At 37.2% G+C, this 11133-nt stretch overlaps 2 pseudogenes across 1 annotated transcript in view; one reads left to right on the top strand and one right to left on the bottom strand.

Annotated features, from left to right (window-relative positions):
• The first annotated feature begins 330 nt into the window (after positions 1-330).
• Positions 331-11133, top strand: part of LOC150065472 (small ribosomal subunit protein eS10 pseudogene) — a 95542-nt pseudogene continuing 84739 nt past the window's right edge. Inside the window, exon 1 of the transcript XR_016534827.1 lies at positions 331-386. The product of XR_016534827.1 is annotated as a small ribosomal subunit protein eS10 pseudogene (transcript). The remainder of the gene's footprint in view (positions 387-11133) is intronic.
• LOC150065473 (large ribosomal subunit protein uL22 pseudogene) lies at positions 9647-10208 on the bottom strand (annotated as a pseudogene).

The raw sequence follows: 11133 nt of genomic DNA, 5'->3' as shown, positions 1-11133 counted from the left end.
TCCCGGTTTTCCTCTCCTATTCCTTATAAATGTGATTTTAAAAATATCCTAACAATAATCCACAAAGGGATATATTATCTCTTAACTAGAAAATGGCAGAATTGGGATGTATATTCAGGCCATTTGATATCTTTGCTCTTAAAACCTACTAAATGATTGTGCATAGCATAATCTGGGATTATAGTAATCCTGGAAATTATACAACTCATCCAGTGAGCCATTATTGTGCCCTACAAAACAGAATTATATTTCAGAATGGTATTCTTGTTGGTTCCCATGGTGCTAGAACACTGAGAAAGCTATTTGGGAATTCCAAATATCCTGTGATATCTTGGACATTGTTAAACTAAACTGCATAAGACTCAAAGAGATCCTCATTCCACTGTGTGAATTCTTTTAGATAGTATTACAGTTGAAAAGATATTCAAAATGACCTCATTTAACCTTGGAATTTTAGGAGGATATTCAAAGAGGTTAAGGGTATGAATCAAGACTATTAGAAAAGAAACAGTGTTTCCATCTAGGGTTTGGGTTCTTTTCTGCAAAGCAAACCATTAAGGGGCATGAAAAGTGGTAATAGAGGCAAAGTTTATTTGAAAGTAAGAACAACATACCAAGATAAATTGAGGAAAGCCTCTTTTAACTATTGGCAGATTCCTAATTTGGGAGGGTCACAGTATGGCCTAGGAGAAATTGTCCACCTGTCTTGTATGTGAGGAGGAAGAGGAGGAAAGGTTAGAGAGTGAGATTTGGGGTCTGGAAATTGGTAGCCCTCTGTAGGCTCATAGTTCTTTTGGTGAATTTTGGCTACTCTGGCATTTGGTTGGGTCACTGACCACTTCACCACAAGGAGAGGGCACACCTGTCCCCTTGCAGAGCTGTTCTCTCAATTTTTTAGGGGGTGGTATTGACAGTAGGCTCAAGGCTGAGGTTCCCAGGAAGGGGTCACTGTGTCTCCCTATGTTACTACGCAGCCCCAACCCTTCCTCAGTAGCATGGAATCACAACTCAAACCTCAGTTTGGAAGTTTAAGATTTTTATCCTAACAAGTGCCTTTTCATATGGTGAATCTTTTAGTGGTCATTTTGATTATGATAGTATCACCTTTCTCAAGTTGCTTTTTATCAAGGGTGATATTAAATTAATCTTATTCCTGAAAGTGTAGACATGAGGACAACCGATAGAAGGTTTTCTTTTCCCCCCTTAGGGGGCAGGTTGGGGAGAAGGGCATATTTGTAAACTATAGGTTTTCAAGCTGCATAATGAGAGTTTTCCAATAGGAAACTTGCTTTAGAGTTATATTAGATGCTGTTGTTACAAATCCTACTTCATAATAGTTTTACAGAATTTACTAGTATGGAATCTTATTTTTTCGGTCAGGTCAAATGCCTGGTGGAAGGAGAGGTGGTTGAGAGAAGAGGGAGCAGTTGCTCGGGGACAAAACTGATTTTAACTTTGGATCCAATTTTCAACCTTTCAACATTTTTCCAACAGATGGGGAGGAAATGAGGGATGGAAGAGGAAAGAAAGAGGGGGAAAGAAAACAGGAAGGATAAAGGAAGAGAGAGAAATTCCACATGCACTTCTAGGCCAGACTTTGAAGTGGAGGTCAGAGATTAAGTTACATAGTTTATACTTAAGGACATATGTGGTCTAGATATACAGTCAGATGAAAGCCTTGCACATTGTTTTGCCTTGCTGAACAAGCCAATGTCTCCCTCATAAAAGAAATTATCAGCGAGCAAAACAAATGAACAGATGGACCAAGAGAGACATACAGAAAGAGATGACACAGAGATATTTTTCCATATTATTTAGTTTTAAAATTTGTTATTGAATAGCTGTACAAAGGGGTTTCAATTCAACATGTCAGTTCCTGAGGACAATGCATCTTGATCAGTGTCACCTCTTTCATCATTCTTCTCCAGCTCCCAACCCAGCCCCTCAATTTTCCTCGTCTCATTTCATACACACACACACACACACACACACACACACACACACACACACACACATACACACACACAAATATTATGACTGCATTTGCCCATCCTTCCTCTTTCTCTCCACTCATTTACTTCCCTCCACCTGACCTCATTCTCACCACAAGTTTCTGCTTCCTAGTATCCATTTTGGCAAATTGCACGGTAGTTGTTGGAGTGAGTTCCACCACTGGAATCATCCTCTAGTAATACAATACTTCACTCAATGTGTTTGTGTGGATATTACCTTGGATATGTTTATAATTTAGATAAAGCTTCCACACATGAGAGAAAACATACATGGTCTTTGTCTCCTTGAGCCTGACATTTCATGTAATTTAATTTCCTCCCCAGATGAAATGAGGACATTTTTGAAGACTTTCTAAGGATTCTGGTGTCAGTCCCTTTCCTGAGGTGCCATAGCATCACTGCAGTACGTTCTATGGCCACCTTAAATCTTCTCTTCTGTAGAAAGAAAGTAGCTCATGTTGGTTTCTGCTTTTTTTGTTAATAAAGTGACATTTTCATGTATTTTATATTCACCAGATAGAAGGTGCATTACTTCACATACACTGATACCCTTCCTCAGGTCTTAGTCCCTATTTCCCTCCCCTGACCCCCACCCCTCATCTTGTTTTCCTCCCTTCTCTATCCTTTTTCAAATAACCAAATACGCATATATCTAATATATCAGATAAGAAGGTGAAATACTGTAACAATATGAGATAATCAAGGACAGCAAAAGGGATGAGAGATATACATAGTACATTAAGGACAACAACCATTCATTATATGGCTTTTGTTTCTATATCCTGGAAGTCCTTTCAATTAGCCTTATCCAATATGGTCTTATGTATCTAGGTTTGCACTATTGTAATCTTCTGCTAGGAGAGTCCTAGGCATGTACTGATTACTACAAATGAGGGAAACCATTGAGCTTATGTTCCTTTGAGTCTGGCTTACTTCATTTAATATGATTTTTTCTAAGTCTTTTCATTTCCTTACAAATGGGGTGATGCCATTCTTTCTGACAGCAGCATAGAATTCCATTGTGTATAAATACCACATTTTGTTGATTCACTCATCAACTGAGGGGCATCTGGGTTGATTCCATATCTTTGCTATGGTGAATAATGCTGCAATGAACATTGTTGTGCTAGTGGATTTAGTATGTCCTTATTTCTGGACAATTGGGTAAATGCCAAGTAGTGGAATTGCTGGGTCATAGGGGAGCTCTATGTTTAGTCTTTTGAGGAACTGCCATACTGCTTTCCATTGGTTTCTGCTTTTATACCCAAGATGCCCTAGTAATACTCACTCGGGAACTAGCAAACTTGTAACAGATTTGGATAAACATGCCCTCAAAATCTCCATTCTCATCACTAGGATGTACTGGGAAGTTTGGTTGTATCTGTTTCCATAATGACATTGGCAGCCTGGAGATTAATGTTTACAATTGCACTAAACCCCTTCATACAGATGCTACAGCTGAAGTCAGCATTAGAAAAACAAACCAAGACAGCATGAGCAAAGCTGTGCCGGAAAGAGTTAGTTATTATATCACACACACTGATTTATAGGTTCAGTTCGCCTCTACCTAAATGTCTAGTTATTTAACAGCTGTTATGAATCAGCCGGATAGAGGATTAGGAGGGGAGCACGAGTGGTGGGGGAAGTAGGTGAAAACATGCTTTAATCTTATGCTACAATAGAGAAACAAGTTGAATCAAGTCTAATGTAGAAATTTTGGTGTTCTAATGCTTTTTAAAGGGTAGTATTGTTTAGCTGGACGGTGAAATAGTTTAACATGGGCCATTGAGTTGTATTCATGTTAACTCTGTCAGTGAATAACATACACAATGCCGGTATAAGTTAGAAAGCTATTGTCTATAAGTGTGGAAGTATCTGGCTCAATTAATAGAGTTCCAACTTACATTGGTTTTAAGTAGACAATCTGTACCCAGAGTTTAGATAAGAACATGAAAATTTCAGATGTTATAAGGTATCACACAACGTACCAAACAAAAATCAAGACAGAATTTGCTAAGAGTAGTTCCTTAGATTATATTTAATCTTTTTTCTTTCGAAACTATCTTTTTGGTATTTTGAGACAGGGTCTTTTTATGTAGCCTCAGCTTTCTTGAGCTCTTGATCTCTCTACCTTAGCTGGTGTGCTGAAATTACTGATCTGTGCCAACATGCCTGGGTACATTGTATTCAATCTCAACACCAAAGTCTTGGATAATAGTCAGGAAGGATTTACCAAATGAAGGCAACCATATTATTACAATTCTTTTTATCAAGGAGTTATTAGCAAAAGAAGACTTGCTGAAAATATCTGAATCCTTCTTCTGGGATTAGACAATACTTTTTTTTGAAGTATAATACCTAGTCTTTCCTATTTCTCTGCAACTTAATTGGAACACTTAGTGTTCTTTATCCTTAATATCTAACTTTCGAATGTCTTTCTTTTTTCATACAAAAAATTGAAGTGATCAATAGAACAAAATGTATTATTTATTGAGTACTTACTATATTCTGAACATGTGTCTGTATGAGAGATGATTGATTACCTGGAATATTTGAAATAGAAAAGGGAAGGGGGGGAAACAAAATGATTGGGAGGGGGTGGGGGAGGCTAGTACTCTACTACTTGAGCACAGCACCACTCTTGGCTTTTTCCATGTATGTATATGGAGGAATTGAACCTAAGGCTTCGTGCATGCTAGGTAAGCACTCTACCACTCTACCAGGCCACGCTCCTGGCCCTTGCTTTTTGTTTTTGTTTTTTGCAAGAACAGGGATCCACAATGATTCGGAGTCATGAAAGAATAATAAAGAATATATTACTATTACAGGCAAAATAAGATAGAATGCCTGAAAGAAATAGTGACAATAGCTCAGTGTTTAATGGCCTGAGGAACTTGAGGGTAAAGAAAATATTCAAAGAGAAGAAAATAATTCAGATCTGGGTTAGGTTCAGATTTGAAGTCCCAGCTATTTAGGAAGTGGAGATAGGAAGATCATAGTCTAAAGGCCAGCTAAGAAAGCCATAAAACCCTATAGGAAAAAGAAAGCCAATAAGAGTGGGGAGGGACATGGCTTCAAGTGGTGGAGCTCGTCTTGCCTAAGTAGCATGGGATTCTCAATTCAAACCCAAATACTGCCAAGAGAAAGGAGAATTGAGGATGAAGTATTTCAATAAGTTACGATTTTATGATTGTTTGCTTGTGAACAGGGACACAAATATTAGCTTCCATTGTACTAGCTTCGTTTAGTTTAACATGCTGTAATGCTAACATGCAAAGAAATAGTAAAGACAGTAGGAAAAAATGGTGAATACTCTGGACTTTTCAATTATAGGTCAGAAAAGATTGTGGAATGAAGTACTTATCATATTTTATTTTGCACATGAATAGTTATTTTCTCTGTGTAATAATAATCTGTAATACAATTTACAATAGCATCTAAGTTGTATTTATTGTATCATCTATGTATGGTAGATACATTTTAGATAAACTTTATTCAGCTTTTGAATAATTTTTTATCAGAAGAGATTCATCAGAATCATTGTCCACATTTAGATTAATTTACCATTATACTGAGTGGATTTTGTTGTTGGTGGTGGTGGTGGTGATCATGGTGTTTGAATTCTGGGCCTGGGTGCTGTCCCTGAGCTCTTCAGCTCAAGGCTAGCTTTCCACCACTTTGAGCCACAGAGCCATTTCTGTTTTTCTGGTGATTAGTTAGAGGTTAAGAATCTTGCGGACTTTTCTGCCTGGGCTGGCTTTGTTTTTCAATATTTTTTTAATTTTAATTAATAGAAGGATTATATTATATTCACCAGATAGAAGGTTCATTACTTCACAAACATTGATACCCTTTCTCATGTCTTGGTCCCCATTTCCCTCCCCCCACCCCCACCCCAATCTTGTTTTCCCCCTTCCCTATCCTATTTCAAATAACCAAGTACACATATATCCGATATATCAGATAACAAGGTGAAATACTGTAACAATAGGAGATAACCAAGGGCCAGCAAAAGAGATGAGAGATAACATAGTACATTAAGGACAACAATCACTCATATGACTTTTGTATCCTGGGCTGGCTTTGAACCATGATTCTCATATCTCAGCCTCCTGAGTAGCTGAGATTATAGGCATGAGCCACTCGCACCCAGCTTGAAATTTAATATACTACCCAGAATATGGCATTTTTCCACCCAAGCTTTAAACTCTGCAGGTAAGAAAATGGCAACCAAATGATCAACAATGCCCTAATTTCAATACAGTGGTGAGCTTATTGAACAAATGAACAAGTTTTAAACACGCTATCCAAAAGAAAAAGGTAGCCCTTATTCTAGAGACACTAGAGAAAATTTGAGGATCAAGAGTTTCAGATATGGCAAGAAGCAATAGAGCTTCATTCTAAATGTATATGGAAAATGAAGCCTGTGCTAGAAGGAAAAGTATGCAAAGCAAAGGACCTTGATATAGACTATTTAGAAGATGTGACAAGTGAATATTAACAATTAAAATCCAGTTTTGAAGGATGAGCAAAATATTTGGACACTGTACTATGGAGGATGCATAAATGACAAATAAGCTTAAATGCATTCAAATTAAAACTATAGTGATATTTTATAGTAACTAAAATGCTGAAAATTAAAGAGCAATCATGCCAGTCCAAAACATGTGCAGCAAAGGCTTTCTGTGTTTTATGTTTGTGAGAATATAAAATAATATGATAATTTGGGGAAAACAATTTGCAGTTCCTTATAAGGGTAAACTTTCAATCTATGCTATGATCTGATATTCTAATCCTTGGTATCTACCCAAGAAAAACAATCACAAGTATACACACTCAAAATTATAAGACAGTATGATTCAGTAGTTACATATAATTCCATAAGTAACAATATAAACCAAACAGGCTTTCCCCTTGGAAGAAATTAACTTTTATTGGAAAACAAAAACTTATTTGAACTTTTCTTTTTTAATGTGGAATAAACTGTACCCTATCAAAACCTCACTGTCATTTTCTCTAAATAAATCAAACATGAGTTAAAATTGGATATTAGTTAAAATGCATATTAGTTGCATTGCTTTGAAATGTTTTTTAATGTCAATACAGTCTTTTGATTCTTAGGATTATGAAGCAACGTACATTTATCATTTAGTTATAAATACATTCAATGCAAAATACAATTTTGTATTAGTTTGTATGAAAAAAACAGTAGTGTTACATCTGTATAGCTAGGAAATCTCTCTGACAGGTAATTGGTTTCAAGATTAATAAATTCAGTATTATTATTTAAAAATGTATATGTGTATATCAATTTCAAGAATTTCAAAGTTCCAAGGATATAAGCAATACTTAAAACACTGCATTTTGACAGAATAGAAGAAACATTTGTCATCTTCAAGTTCAAGAACGTTTGGATTGGGGCCGGGAGTTTGGCCTAGTGGTTAAAGTGCTTACCTAGCATGCACGAAGACCCGGGTTCGATTCCTCGGTACCACATACATAGAAAAAAGCCAGAAGTGGTGCTGAGGCTCAAGTGGTAGAGCTCTAGCCTTGAGAAAATCCAAGGACAGTGCTCAGGCCCTGAGCTCAAGCCCAGGACTGGCAAAAAAACCAAAAACAAACAAACAAACAAAAAAACGTTTGGATTGAATTTATTCAATGCCAATTCCTTTTCTCACAAGTCCCTCACTAGTTCATCTGGGTCTTATTATCTTCATGATAAATGGCCTAACTCTGAAATATTTTAAAATATAAAAGTTGGCCCACTTATCACAGCCACCACATCATTCAGTGAGCTTCTACTTATATTTATTTCTGCTTTATTGTCGTTAATATCTTTAGACCCTTAATGGAACAACTTTGAAGATGAAAGACGTGAAATTAAGTCCATGTTTTTAACCTACGTTAGGAAACCACTGAGTTACTAATTTATTCTTACCTCTGGTACCCTCATTTAAAAAATAGTATTAAAATGTAGTTCCCTGGGCCGGGGTTTGGCCTAGTGGTAGAGTGCTTGCCTAGCATGCAAGAAGACCAGATTTGATTCCTCTGTACCACATGCACAGAAAAAAAACCAGAAATGGTGTTGTGGCTCAGATGGTAGAGCATATACATATATGGTTCCCACCTCAGAATAGTTGAGTGTATTCAATTAGGCAGTGTATTTAAAAACAGAACTCAGCATTCTTAAAGTGCAATAAATGTTATCTCATGTATTACAGCTTGTATGGGCCATAGCACCACTTCTAGCTTTTTCTGTGTTTGTGGTACCTCAGATTCGAACCGGCCTCTTTTAAAACTTCTTTTTACCAGATCATAAAATCTTATCCTCTTAACCTTCTGACTCACACTCACCACAAAACATCTAGTGTTGAATAAATCTGAGTTTATGGTTTTCTGTTGTCACATGATAGTAGATTTTGTGCTTTTTTAAAAGAATGTTACAGTGGTTTATTATTATGCAGCACACAATGCTACTGGTCAGTTCTGTCATTTCAGCCTTTCCTAACCCTTTCAAGTATCATCCAACTTCTTTTTTTTGGGGGGGGGGTGGTCGTGGGGCTTGAACTCTGCCTGGGCCGCTGTCCCTGAGCAATTCAATTCAAGGCTACCACCCTACCCTCAAACCAAGCCCCACTTCCCATTTTCTAGAGGTTAATTAGAGATAGGAGTCTCAGGTCCTTTTGTTGTGTCTGGGCTGGCTTTGAACCTTGATCCTCAGAACTCAGCCTCCTGAGTAGCTAGGATTACAAGCGTGAGCCAACGCCCAGATGGACCATCCAACTTCTGTGACCCACTCAGCCTGGGAAGTTACCCTTTTGGTAACTTAGAGTGATTGTCTTCTTCTATCACTCAATCCTTTTTGCCTCTTTCAGAATTTACTGTGGAAGAAAATGTTAGACACCAATCCTCTTAGCTTTCCATGATCTTTTTCTAACTCATTATACCATTAGTGTTTCTAGAATCTTCCTTTTTATGCCTTCTAATATGGATATTTCTAATTATCTTTGCTTTTTCACCTTCTCTTTGCTCTTTGTATCTCCTTCCCTTAACATTGTCTCTTAATTAAGAATAAGATTCTAAACAAATTCCAGGACAAAGGTCCCTAAATCTTTATTTCTGTCCTTATGTAAATAAGACAATGAACCTAATTTGAACTCCTACAATATTAACAATTTAACAATTGCTAAAATGCAGTTGATTTAAGAAGAAATAAATACTATGCATTCTATAATCAATATTAAGTAAGATTCTAAACAAGTTCAGCTACAATATTTATGTAAATAGGACAATGAACCTAATAAACTTCTTTATCATTTTAACAATTATTTTATCTATAATGTCTTTTTCATCATCAGGATCAGCAAAGTCATCTCATATCTCAGAAGTCACTCTATTTCTCAGTTCTCCTCCTACCTACCTCACTATGAGCATTGTAATGTCCTTTTCTCTGATCTGTCTTCCTATAGCTTCCCTTCAATGCCAGTACTGTTTAGGTAGTGTTCTTATTCTTTGACTTAAGTATACTTTCTCTGGAAGGTTCCATCTACTTTTATGCTTTCTTTTCATTTTTTTTAATAAAATAGTGAAACCAACATTCATTTATTTGCATTTATTTTATGCTAAATTTATTCTCATGCCATAAGTTTTTGTTTCTTCAGTTTCTTTCGGTATACCATTTTCTTCTGTGCAACTTCCTCTTCTGGTTTAGGAACAATTTGCTCCTTTTCAGTAAGGATCATCTCAATGTGACACGGGGAGCTCATGTATGGGTTAATCCTACCATGGGCTCTGTAAGTTCGGCGGTGCATCTTGGGTGCTTTGTTCTCCTGGATGTGTTCAATGACCAGGGAGTCGACATCTAAACCCTTCAGTTCAGCATTACTCTCTGCATTCTTAAGCATGTGCAGCAGAAACTCAGCACTCTTTTTGGGCCACCTACCCTGTGTCCAACCCCACTGTTTGGCCTGGGCACACCTGCCAACTCCACCACTGTAACAGTGAAATGGCACACATTGCTTCTTTAATGTTAAGTCTTTCAGATACTTTGTAGCTTTCTGGATATGCATACCCTTGATGGCCTGGGCTGTTTCTCTAGTGTTCTTAAAGTGAACATGAAGATTTGAGCCTCTTGACTTGCATGATTTTGTGGGGTTTTCTGGGTCTAGAGAGTAGCGAGCCATTTTCACAGGTCACCTCAGGACGCTTACAGGAAGAGAACTTTTATGCTTCCTTATGAAGTCTGTATGCTAAAGACCACAGACTTATTTCTTCCATCTACTCTTTTCTTTCCAGTCTGTTTTACTGAGTGCTTCAACTTCTTTATCTTGCATTCCAATTATGACAAGTATTCATGTGGTCAGTCAACATCTCCTGAGTATCTGCTGTGTACTAGGCATAGTGTGTAAAGGCTTAGATATGTAAGTTAAGGAGACTATCTAGAGTAGATACAACATGCCAGGGTGGTAGCTATGTACTGCAGTATAGGTAATTTCACAAGAAGGACATAATTAACTGGCATTGAAAATAACTTTAACCACATGTGGACCCTAGTGTACACATTAGTTGCCTAACAAAGTATTTGTTACTTAAATGACTTAAATTAAAGGATGAGTTCATATTATGAGGTGTGGGCATTTATGGAGGCAAAAATTATTTTCTAAAATGAAAACTTCACACAGTCAGAATAGGAGTGAGTGGAGTGATATGAAGCAAGTACTTCAAAATGCCTAAAAAAGGAGTCATACTAGGATCTAGTAACAGTTCTCTTCTCTCATTACAAAGCTATTTTATATTGTTCCTTTTATTCTCCACATTTTAAATTAACACAGTAGGTTTATTGGCCGCAATTTTACAGATTAGAAAACTGAGGGACAAGGAAATTCAGTGTTTTACAAAGAGCCTCAGCCAGGGTCAGTTCAGAGATCTATTGTGTACTTAGGTTAATACTCTGTCATCACCTTTATAAAAACCAACCTCTCTCTCTCTCTCTCTCTCTCTCTCTCTCTCTCTCTCTCTCTCTCTCTCTCTCTCTCTCTCTCTCTCTCTCTCTCAGTGCATGCATGCACAACACCAAAGGAGATCAAAACCAAGGGCCAGGCAGGGCCTTGTACATGCTAGG

This window comes from Megascapheus bottae, chromosome 3 (assembly GCF_031878675.1).
Source record: "Megascapheus bottae isolate mThoBot1 chromosome 3, mThoBot2.hap1, whole genome shotgun sequence".
Taxonomy (NCBI): domain Eukaryota; kingdom Metazoa; phylum Chordata; class Mammalia; order Rodentia; family Geomyidae; genus Megascapheus; species Megascapheus bottae.
Note: the sequence above shows the minus strand (reverse complement) of the source record. Positions and strands in the feature narration are given on the sequence as shown.